The sequence below is a fragment of the Martes martes genome (genome assembly GCF_963455335.1).
Source record: "Martes martes genome assembly, chromosome: 9".
In the NCBI taxonomy this organism is placed as follows: Eukaryota; Metazoa; Chordata; class Mammalia; order Carnivora; family Mustelidae; genus Martes; species Martes martes.
In genome coordinates, this window is record NC_137896.1 from 92,806,865 (window position 1) to 92,819,272 (window position 12,408).

Consider the following 12,408-nt stretch of genomic DNA (forward strand, 5'->3'; position numbering starts at 1 on the left):
AAGACATTTGTTCATATTTTTATTATTGCTTAATAACCATGTCTCTTTTTAAATCATTACTCATGTATACTTATTAGTATAACATTAACCCTTTATTGACCCAAGAGAATTTCCAGGTGGAACCAGAGGTTCGTTCATAATGTAAGCTATGGTTTATCAGGTTCACTGCCATGATCGCTGTCACTGTTGTGTTGAAAGCATTTCCAAAGGTTCTTTCTTTCACATTTCCTTGGAAAGACAAGGAGGTGCTCACAGCAGAGTAAATACACCTTGATGCCTCCTCAGAGGACCTCAGTCAGAAATCTATTTTTAAATGATTTTATAGTATTGTATTCATAGCATTAATTCCTTCTAGAAATTAGGAGTATGAACTATATGCTGGACTGTTTGAATTTAATTTCAGTGCAGCACACTATCATACTTGTGACACCAGTAAACTTTCTCTTTTATTCTCAGTTTCCTCGTATATGATAGTTAGGGCAACCTTATAATGTTATAGGAGGATTAAAAGTGCTGGAATATGGAAAAATTTCAGAACAGGACCAGAACATAGTACACACAAACTAAAGCAACTTTATTTAAGCCCATTTCCTTATATTAGGTCTGAGGTCAAGTGCCAGGTCTTTGCAACCATTTTGCAAGTCCCTAGACGAAAGGGACTATATTTCTTGCACTATTGTAATTCCAAAGACCAATATATATTTTATGCCCTGCAGATATTTGCTTTCTATTAATAAAATATGGATTTTTCTAAGCACAGTACCTGTCTAGTAGACCATAGGTCAATTATCTCTTCCTCAGAAAATTCTGATTAAAGTAAAGCAAACACTCTGGTACATTACTTCATATCTTTATCATATACATCACAATTTGTTTCTTTATTTACTATCATTGCTTACTCTATGAAATCTAGACATTGAAAGTTTCCTAGAACCTAGAGAAGCACCTGGAACATAGTAGGTATACAATGAATATTTGTTGGATAAATGAATGTGAGATTAATTTAATTTTTGTTGTTTCGGTAACATGTATTTTTCAGGATGCATTGTTATTATTCCTGGTCTATTCAAAAGTCACTTATATATCCTAATAAATCTGTTTGAATATGTTGAATATAGATTTTAATCTTTCAATTTATTTCAAATTGAACATCTATAATTATTCCATTCCTTGTTTTAAGGACATATTTTTATTGATTTCTTTTATGCAATAGTATTCAATAGAGAAGATGACAATGGCTGAAAAATTAATCATTTCTTTTAGCTACAGATTTCCAAATTTGGGGGATTTGGAAAATTTTAATAGAAAATTTTGTGAGAAACTGTGCTAGGATAGGATTCCAAAAAAACCTGCTAAACACAATGAAATTAAACATAAGTACTACAAAAGCGGTATTTTTCAAAACTCCTTAAAACTCTTCCTAGCGAACACTTCTCTCGTATGTATACTGACTTTTTAACAGTCCATTACCACAAATTCCATATGCTCCATATGTATTCCATATGTATCATGTTACTCTATGCTCAGTTTGATCAAAAGCTGGTCCTACATACTATGGAACAAAGATAGGGCTGGAGAGAGAGGTGTTCTCTATAAAAGGGATCAATTATTCTACTCCTAGCAAGTTTGCTCTAACAAAGTTTTTTAGAGAAAAAGAGAAAAACTGTGATTTTTGGCAAAACATTAGAAATACACAGAACATCCTGAGTAAGTCTGCGATCTCTGTTGGTTATTAAGATGAGGCGGTTATTAGAATGAGAACCACTGTTCACTGAGGTTCACTGTTCACTGAAAGACATGATCATCAACTCAGAGAAGGGATAGAGTCCAACTTGGCTAGTTTCTGGCACGCAAAATTGTGGACTGTATCCTAGCTCTTTTAAATCCACATTAAAAGAACTATCTTCTTACCCCTGTACCATGATGAGAGGACTGGATAATACATGGAACTGAAGACGGTGAAATAGAACTAAAATAGCTTCTGGAGGAACTGACAAATCTAGTTAGAATCCCCATGAAATCTGAGTGGGAACTTTTCAAAACAAACTTGAGTCTCAATGCAATTTCTACATGGTGAACTTGTGGATAATTGGGCCTCATGGTGGAAGCACAGATAATAATACAAGAGTTTTTTTTTTTTAATTTGTTCTGAGGCAAACATAGTTAGTATATTTTTGCTTCTCTGTTTTCTTTGTGCGTGTAGTGCTACTTTTTGGCAGGAGCATCTAAAGAACAGTATTACCTTGCTGGATCATCCTCCGTAAGTTTACGATTTACAATTAGCTTTACGCTAAACACTGATTCTTAAGAGCAAGTTATTGAAGTCATTATTAAAGAGAATTCACCTTTTCTAATCCTGCAATCAACAGAATAGGATTAGAGAGGTTATTAGTAATTATAATACCTATTTGTTAATTCAGTCATTCAAGAATCATCAACTGAATGCTTATTCTGTGCGAGGCACTGTGCTTAGCACCAAAAATAGAGCGGTTAACACAAAGATTCTCGCTCTCACCCAGTTTAAAGTATAACTAAGATGAAATTTTTTATTTTTAAATTTTTTACGATGAAATTTTTAAATAATAAAACTATTAATAGCTAATTATTTGCTCACCTTTCAGTGTGATGTAATCCATATTCTATTTGTTTGGGGTATTACCTAGAATTTATGATAAATGAAGCTCAGCAGCCCTGTTGTTTTTTATTAGAATATTTAAAGTCTTAAAAAAGTTGACTGATGTGTATAAACAAAGCAATTTGAAAGGATAACTCATGGACAATTTTAGTTTAGTTTAAAAAATAAAAAGCCATATTTAAAAAAATAGATAATGGGTTCTTCTTATCCTCTTTTAAAAGCCAATCATCTAGAATATTTCCTGTTTACTGTAGACTGGAATGAGGCATCTATCTAAATAATGCATTTTCTTTCAACTAAATATGAGGGCATGTCTGTGCATGTACATATTTTTGCCTGTTTTATTATATCTTGCACATAAAGAAATAAGAGTGGCACAGTCTATACAAGTGAATCTTAAAGTCTAAAGAAGGAGAGTAATAGGGTAAAGGTTACTTAAAATAACTACATGAGGTAAATTAGGAAAGGAAAAATAAAACAGAAAGATGGGTCCTCATGGTCTGGTAGATGATGAAAGTCAGCTAGCACAAATGGCAGGTTTTGAGTACTGAAATCAGAATAAGAACCTCTCATTTGGTCTGTCTTCTAATTTGAAAATCATTTTTTATAAAAACATTTACAAAAAAGGAGAGAAAAACCAAGTATTAATCCCAACTTTAATTGAGGAAACTGCCTCTTAACTAGGAATTTATGGATCTATTTATTTATTTCTTTATTTTAAGATTTTATTTTATTTTTTCAGTGTTTATGGATCAATTTAGACAAAGTATCTACACATTGGTATTTTTTAGCTTTAACTCATTTAAACAAGATCGACTGTTCAGTGGTAAGATTTGTCTCTCTAACTACACCTAACCTCAGAAAGTGAGGCTCTGTCCCAAAACTTATTGTTTCTGTTCTTGTGACCAGTTCACTAAAGTCAGCAGTTCAGAGGAATGACACTAGCTAACTCATGCTGGGCTCATGTTATATGTCAGGTGCCATATATATGCAATTCTGCATGGTTTGTTCATTTGCTCTTAAAGACAAACCTGTTGGGAAGCAGTATTAAAATCCTAATTTTGCATGCAGGGAATATAAGACTTAAAAAGGCTAAGTGAGTGATGAAATAACTTGCCTAAGACATGTAGTTAGCATGCGGTAGAGCCAAATCTCTCTCATTCCACCACATCCAAACCTCACCACCGAACACCAAGGGAGAACAATTAGGGAGACAGAGCAGGATGATGCAATATTTCCTGGGAAACAAAGTTACCACCAAACGATTATGCTATTGTCAGAAAAAGAGTCAAGAATAAGCAGAATTTTCAGTTTGAAGAGGGAAGGATGAGAATTTCAGATTACCAAAATAATATAGATAGAGGAAAATGTTACATCAGTTTAACAATTATAAGTAAATCATTTAACTAGAAGATATATGCAGTGAAAGACAGAAAAAGCCAGAAAGGAAGAGTAAGTCGATAGTAGGACTACGTGGACAGGAACATCAACTTGGGTTCTAGAAATCAGTTTCATCTTCTCTCTTTTCCCCACCCAGAGGAATATCTGGTCTTGCTGCCAACATAATCTTTAAATATTTTACTGCATTTAAGTAGCCAGTGGAGGCTGGTGGGAGGGGGCAGAATGGACCTTTATTTTCAAGACTGAGAGGTGTTATAGAACAATAAAAATTATTTACTGCAAACTCAGGGAAAAAAAAAAAGACTCAGGACAAAGATTTAACACCCCTAATAGAACATAGAACTCCAACAGAATGACCTCAATAAATCAAAAGGAGAAAGGCATGAACAGAGAACAAGGGTAGAGATGAACAGAATTCAGCAGATAAAAATACCCCTGAATGAGATAAGAAATAAGACTCATGAGATAAAGAAGTATTTTCAGGGGCGCCTGGGAGGCTCAGTCATTAAGCGTTTGACTTTGGTTCAGGTCATGATCCCAGGGTCCTGGGATCCAGCCTCCCATCAGGCTCTCCACTCAGCGGGAAGCCTGCTTCTCCCTCTCCCACTCCCCCTGCTTGTGTTCCCTCTCTTGCTGCATCTCTCTCTGTCAAATAAATAAATAAAATCTTGAAAGAAAGAAAGAAGGAAGGAAGGAAGGAAAGAAAGAAAGAAAAGTATTTTCAAGAAACTAAAACACAATGGTAAAATTATGATATACATGAGGAATGGCCAATAAGAGAAAAATTCCTCTCAAAAATCAAATCTAAATGTTGAGGACAAACACAAAACTCCACAGAATATAAAAACGGAGACAGGAGCACCTGGGTGGCTGTCAGCTAAGTGTCTGTCTTTGGCTCAGGTCATGATCTCGGGGTCTTGGGATCAAGCCCCACATCAGGCTCTCTGTTCAACAGGGAGCCTGCTTCTCCCTCTCTTTGACCATCCCCCTACTTGTCCACTCTCTTTCTCTCTCAAATAAATAAATAAAATCTTTAAAAAATGGAAAAAAATAAAAACAGAGGCATAACATCAACAAAAAAAGTTGATATGTGTGGAGCTGCAAGGACTCAGAACCACCACTAGCAGGGACAGGCTTTCTAAGGAACAGAAGAACAAACAGCAATAATTTAAGAGTTAAATATAAAGAAGTGTTTTTCCCATTTGAAGTTAATTTCTGTATACCCACTGCAAGTATTTACAATGTTTCAGGCAAATTGTTTAAAAGACATCCTCACCAAGATGTGACTGTTATTGTTATCGGCATTGGAAGAACAAATTAAGATCCTAAATGCAGGGAGACACTTAAAAAGAAAGATTAAATTCCACACATAAATCAGATTAAATTAAGACTTCTTTCCAACAGTAAAAGCCAAGAAACAATGGAGAAAGCTTTGGAGAGAGGGTGTGTTTGGAGATTCTAATACCAAAGCAAATTAAATTATTTTAATGTAGATGAGAACCAGAAAATTTTTTCAAACACATAATGACTCATAAATAGCATTCATGTACCTTATTGAATAGAATCACTGGAAGATATAAAAGAAATAGCTAAAAGATCAGTAAAACTTATTTGTTTACATTGGCCATGTCATGCCCTAAACAAGTATGACAGAGAATTCTGGAAATAGTTTAAATAGTGATGAGACTAAATTTATGTAACTTACTATAAAATTGAATGTAAATATTATTAGGGACTGAATGTTCATATCCCTCATCCCATTTATTTGTTGCAGCCCTAACTCCCAATGTGATGGTATTTGGAGATGAAGCCTTTGGGACTTAATTAAGGTTAGATGAAATGATGAGGATGGGGCCCTCAGGATTAATATTATCCTAAAGAGAGCTATCAGAGAGCTCTCTCCCTCTCTCTCTCCCTGTCACAGGAGAGATCGTCTACAAGACAGGAAAAGAATCCTCACTAGGAAACAAATTGGCTGGCAGCTTGGTCTTGGAATTCTAGCCTCCAGAACTGTGAGCCAATAAATTTCTGTTGCCTAGTGATGCAGTCTATGGTATTTTGCTACGTCAGCCCAAGCTAAGACAAATATCAATATAATTATTTCTAGAAAAATAATATTCTGTACATTATTTGAAGAACAATGATTTGAAAATAAAAGAACAACAGGTCTTTTGGCATATGTGAACAAGTCGATGGGGAATAGAAGACAGAACTCATGAAAATGAATGGGTAGGTGGTAGGAGGGGTTAACAGACAGCATTAGGATATATGTCATTGGCAGTAGACTTGGAGAAAGTCATTCCTCATTTTTCAAAGGAACTGATAAATGCTGAATTATATACTCAACCTATGAGGCAAAATGAAAAGTAAATTCAAATATTAAACAATTCTTTTTTTTTTTTTTTAATTTTTTATTTTAATAAACATATAATGTATTTTTATCCCCAGGGGTACAGGTCTGTGAATCATCTGGTTTACACATTTCACAGCACTCATCATAGCCCATACCCTCCCCAATGTCCATTTCCCCACCACCCTCTCCCGTCCCCCTTCCCCCCCGCAACCCTCAGTCTGTTTCTTGAGATTGAGTCTTTTATGGTTTGTCTCCCTCCCAATCCCATCTTTTCATTTTTTCTTTTCTTACCTCCCCCCAAACCCCCCCACCTTGCATCTCCCCTTCCTCATATCAAAGAGATCATATGATAGTTATATTTCTCCGATTGACTTATTTCGCTAAGCATGATACCCTCTAGTTCCATCCACGTCGTCGCAAATGGCAAGATTTCATGTCTTTTGATGGCTGCATAGTATTCCATTGTGTATATATACCACATCTTCTTTATCCATTCATCTGTTGATGGACATCTAGGCGCTTTCCACAGTTTGGCTATTGTGGACATTGCTGCTATAAACATTCGGGTGCACGTGCCCCTTCGGAGCACCACGTTTGTATCTTTAGGATATATACCCAGTAGTGCAATTGCTGGGTCGTAGGGTAGCTCTATTTTCAGTTTTTTGAGGAACCTCCACACTGTTTTCCAGAGTGGTTGCACCAGCTTGCATTCCCACCAACAGTGTAGGAGGGTTCCCCTCTCTCCGCATCCTCGCCAGCATCTGTCATTTCTTGACTTGTTAATTTTAGCCATTCTGACTGGTGTGAGGTGGTATCTCATTGTGGTTTTGATTTGTATTTCCCTGATGCCGAGTGATGTGGAGCATTTTTTCATGTGTCTGTTGGCCATCTGGATGTCTTCCTTGCAGAAATGTCTGTTCATGTCCTCTGCCCATTTCTTGACTGGATTATTTGTTCTTTGGGTATTGAGTTTGATAAGCTCTTTATAGATTTTGGATACGAGCCCTTTATCTGATATGTCGTTTGCAAATATCTTCTCCCATTCTGTCAGTTGTCTTTTGGTTTTGTTTACTGTTTCCTTTGCTGTGCAAAAGCTTTTGATCTTGATGAAATCCCAATAGTTCATTTTTGCCCTTGCTTCTGTTGCCTTTGGCGATGTTCCTAGGAAGAAGTTGCTGCGGTTGAGGTCAAAGAGGTTGCTGCCTGCATTGTCCTCAAGGATTTTGATAGATTCCTTTCGCACATTGAGGTCCTTCATCCACTTTGAGTCTATTTTCGTGTGTGGTGTAAGGAAATAGTCCAATTTCATTTTTCTGCATGTGGCTGTCCAATTTTCCCAGCACCATTTGTTGATATTAAACAATTCTTAATACTTAAATTCTTGCAAAGGTTTGTAACTAGATATAGATCATTAGCAAACCTGACCACAAATCAAAGTTCTTTCATGTGCAAGGGAATTGGAACTGAAAATAAGACCCATAGAAAATGTGATATAAATGTGGGAATAGAAGTTTTTTTTGTTTTTTGTTTTTTGTTTTTCTCTGATCAGCAGATTTAGTGGCTTGTGTGCTGAGATCAGGAAGACCGGTATCAGTTATTTCCTCACACACTGAAATCAGCTATGCAAAAATGGCTTTGAAAAAGTGCTCAGAGTCCCTGGGCAAAGGGCATACATATGAGCGTCTACCTGCTCATCATACTACTAGCTTCAAAACTGCAACTGCTATGAAGCCTTAAAAATTTTGCATTGCTTTATGTCTGTTTCATTGTTTGCTCTCCTTGCCTCAGAGGACTGGTTATCTCCCTGTTTCAGGGGCTGTCTTTTCCCCATTCCTGTATTTGTAAGATTTGATAACAACATCGCTTGTGGCATTAGGGGTCTAGATATAAAATATCAAAATCAGTATAGCTGAGGATATAGCATTTACACCCAGCAATGTAGCTACAATGTATAGATTGTTTATATCCGTGTATCATTAAGAGTTAAGTTGTAGTAGATATTAATCCAGAAGGTTGTATGTTAACCAAGTTGCTTAGTGTCCCAAAGGAGTCCCCAAATATGGAGAGTTGTGCAATAATGTTTGCACATGGAAGGAGTGATAGCTCAGTGCAACTGTGTGCTTCTGAGGATGGAGGAGGGGTGATGTGAGGAAATTTGGGCTTAATGGCATTTCCCTAGAAAGATGCTAGAGAGAAAGAGAGGAATAAGAAAAGCAGAACTTGCAGAGGCAATAATAATGAGTAAGGTCATAATTGAATAGATACCTTACCCAAACACTGTGTGGAAATCTATTTGTCCTTTTGAACTAAACTAGAATGATTAAATTAAACTCCAAGAGAAAACAAGTAAATGATCAATGGTACATGTTTTAATTCAAGCTAAGGGTCATTATCTAAGTGAGATGTAGGGGCATAAAAAGATTATGGAAATTAAGCAGGATCTGAATCAAAGTTTAACATGGCAACAAGCACATACAGTTTATTTAGTAGCGGGAAGAACTCGGTCATTTGGGGGAAGAGGTTGGTGATACAGACTGTGAATAAGAAGCCAGATACAATTAAGATCTCAGAGAAGCAAATCATTGAAATGCTATTTTGTGTGCTATCAATGTTTTTCCTTTTTCTACATCTCTGAGTGAGGCCCTGACATGTGCTTAGAAGACTTCCTTCTCCTTAGTTTTTTATCTATCTTTCCTAAAGCCAAGAGAGTCAAAGCAAAGGTACTACTTTTAAAGTTTTCTCTACAAACTGCCCTCTTTTCTCATTTGTTCAGAATTAGGCCTTTATTTCATCCTGAGTCTAACGGTCAGTACTACTTTTCACATCTCTGATAACAGCAAACAATGACAATTGCATAATTAGCTTCTGAATAAATGTTGGCTCCCCAAACAGATAAATGGCAAGCAATTTTACTTTCTTTTCCTGACCTCTGGTAGATTGGGTCTTGAGGGGAAATACTTTGGATAAATTCAATGTGGAGTATTACCTACATGTTTTTTTTTTTTTTTTAAGATTTTATTTATTTATCTGACAGAAAGAGAAATTTCAAGTAGGCAGAGAGGCAGGCAGAGAGAGAGGGAGAAACAGGCTCCCTGCTGAACAGAGAGGCCAATGCGGGGCTCGATCCTAGGACCCTGAGATCATGACCTGAGCCGAAGACATAGGCTTAACCCACTGAGCCACCCAGGTGCCCTTACCTACATGTTTTAATGCAGAAAACCACTTTGCCATTTTATAAACTAGGAAGAAAAAACACTAGCTCTTTGATTGAAATTGGTCATGAGAATTCAAATTCTCCAACAAATTTAAACTGATATCTTAAAAGTATCTACTGATAAGTCTTTAAATAATAGACGAGACCTTCTATTTCTGATCCATAATTTCTACTTGACTGGTTACAAGTATTCTTATAGCATTGACTAGCATCTAAGTAGTGATGACTCAATATTTTCTGTCATTTATTTGCAGAATTTCAGTTGCCCGCAGGACAGTTCCATTTGTATATTTTACAAGTATCTCAAACATTAAAAAAAAAAAAAAAAATCCAACCATGGGTCTCTTGGGTGACCCAGCTGTTAAGTGGCTGCCTTTGGCTCAAGTCATGAGCCCAGGGTCCTGGGATCAAGCCCACATCGGGCTCCCTGATCAGTGGAAAGCCTGCTTCTCCCTCTCCCGCTCCCCCTGCTTATGTTTCCTCTCTCTCTATGTCTCTGCCAAATAAATAAATAAATAAAGTCTTTTTAAAAAATCCACAAAATGGCATAAATCTCAGATCTATTATGGTCCCCAGCCCCCACATTCTAAGCACACTGCCTGACCGTACCATATTTTTCCCCCTCCATGAGAAAAAAATATCGTTTGAATAGTTACAGTGATTGGTTTTGTTTCATAATTTTCTCTGACCTTATGGCATTTTTGCAGCCCATTACAAATCATATCATGTACATATTTTTTTCCAGATTATTGAGGTATGACTGGAAATTAGGAATTGTATATAATAGGTTATACAATGTGCTTTTTAAAAAAGGAGTACCATGTAATAGGCATATACATTGTGAAAAGATTACCACAATCAAGTTAATCAACACATCCAACACCTTAGACGTTTACCATCTGTGCACACGTGCATGAGCGCATGTGTGTATGTGTTTAGTGAGAACACTTAAGACCTACTCTCTTCTAACAAATTTCAAGTTTACAATATAGTATTATTAACTACAGTTACCACGTGACAATACCACATTTTGAGTGATGCTTTCTAGCTATGACACTAAAACCAACATTAGAAACTAAAAATTAGTTTTTACTTTTTTCTTTCTGACCTTCTCCACTTCACATCCATTTATTCACACTTCATCATTTATATTACAAAAATGTCTTTAAAATCCTGGCTTTTCTCTTTAAACTTTCTGAGAATGAGTGCAGGTCTTCGTCAGCTTTAACTCCCCAGCCTCCTCTTCTCCCTTCTGTACTTATTAACTCCTGAGAAATAAAGTCACCTCAACCATTCTTCTGTTTAAAAGCCACTGTCTCTGATTGTCCCAGAAAAATCCAACTTCATAAAGCTGCCCACTCTAGGGTCATTCACCATACTGACTGTTTGGGGGTGGGGGGTCAAAGTAGTTGCCCCTTCAGACCTACATGACTTCGTAAACACCTCTCCCTAAAACTCCAATACCTCAGTCTCCACCTGGTTTCTTACTATGCCTCATAATCCCATTTGTGACTAGTTCTCTATTAACATCTCAAAATATCATATTATATTTGAAATAATTTGTTTCTGTCAGACTCTCACAAAAGTGTGTATGCCCCAAAGCCACTGGTAACACTAACCTTTTCTCTTGTAGTGCCCCAGAAAATAATAGTAATTTAATGTAGTAATTTTTTATAGAAGTAAACTCGAATGAATAGAATTCACAAAATTCCATATTTCCTTTACAACCCAGAAAATTCTTGTAAGAAGCACCTAAGATTTCCCCAGGAACAGCTTATTCAGCTTTTGTGCTTAAGTATATTTTTTATGTGTCTATAACATAATTTGAACTTTGTATTTATAAACACACACGTGCGCACACACACACACACACACACACACAATCTTTTCCCAATTAGATTGTGAATGGAGAGATATTTCACATATATGGACACGTAACATGTGTCTTTCAAAAAACACTATATGCTAGGCATTGAATAAAATTTTTTGCATCACTGAAATTATACCTGAAGTTTGTTAATGAAGAGGGCTTGCTGTAAATTAAGCTTGAATATTTAAAATTTAGAATCCATCTCTAAAAACCTTTATGCTGATGCTGCTACTCTGACTTTTTTCTCCATTACCTTACGGATGGTGTTACCTAATCTACCTGTCTTGCAAATTGCAGGTGTTGATAAAGCATATCCATTTTAATTGAACTGTTAACCCATGGGAGAATTTCACTTACTCTCTCTTAATGGCATTTATGTTTTTAGATTATTTAGTGGCTTTGATTATTTAGAAGAACCCCTTATGATTTATCAAGTAAAATGACATGATTAATGTTGTACATTATATTTTCTTTAATATGATTTTACAAGTAGAAAGAAGCATCTGGATTTAATCACAAAATTACATTGAGCATCAGTGGTGCATGCAGAGCAGCTCAGACTAGTGCTGGGTTTGTCATTTCTCCTGTGATTACAGACACCTATTGGCTATTCCAGTTTTCTAAAGACTGTCACCTTTTTAGCCAGTTTGCAGAAATTGGCAAAGGTAGAAACAAGCACAGTTACACACAGTTCAGGAGATTAGGGAACCCTTAGAAGCATTTGTGGTTTTATTTTATTTTAATTATTGTTGACACACATAGTCTTCAATTTAGTAGCAGTGAGCTTTCGTATAACTTTCTTAGGACAGAGAAATTCATGGTGATTTCTCTTCTTTTACCATAATACTTGCTGCCCCCTCTCCCTCCTTTTCCCACTTCCATTTTCTCTATTCACTGCCATTTCCTTTTTGGTTTTACATAGGTGTGCCTGGTTT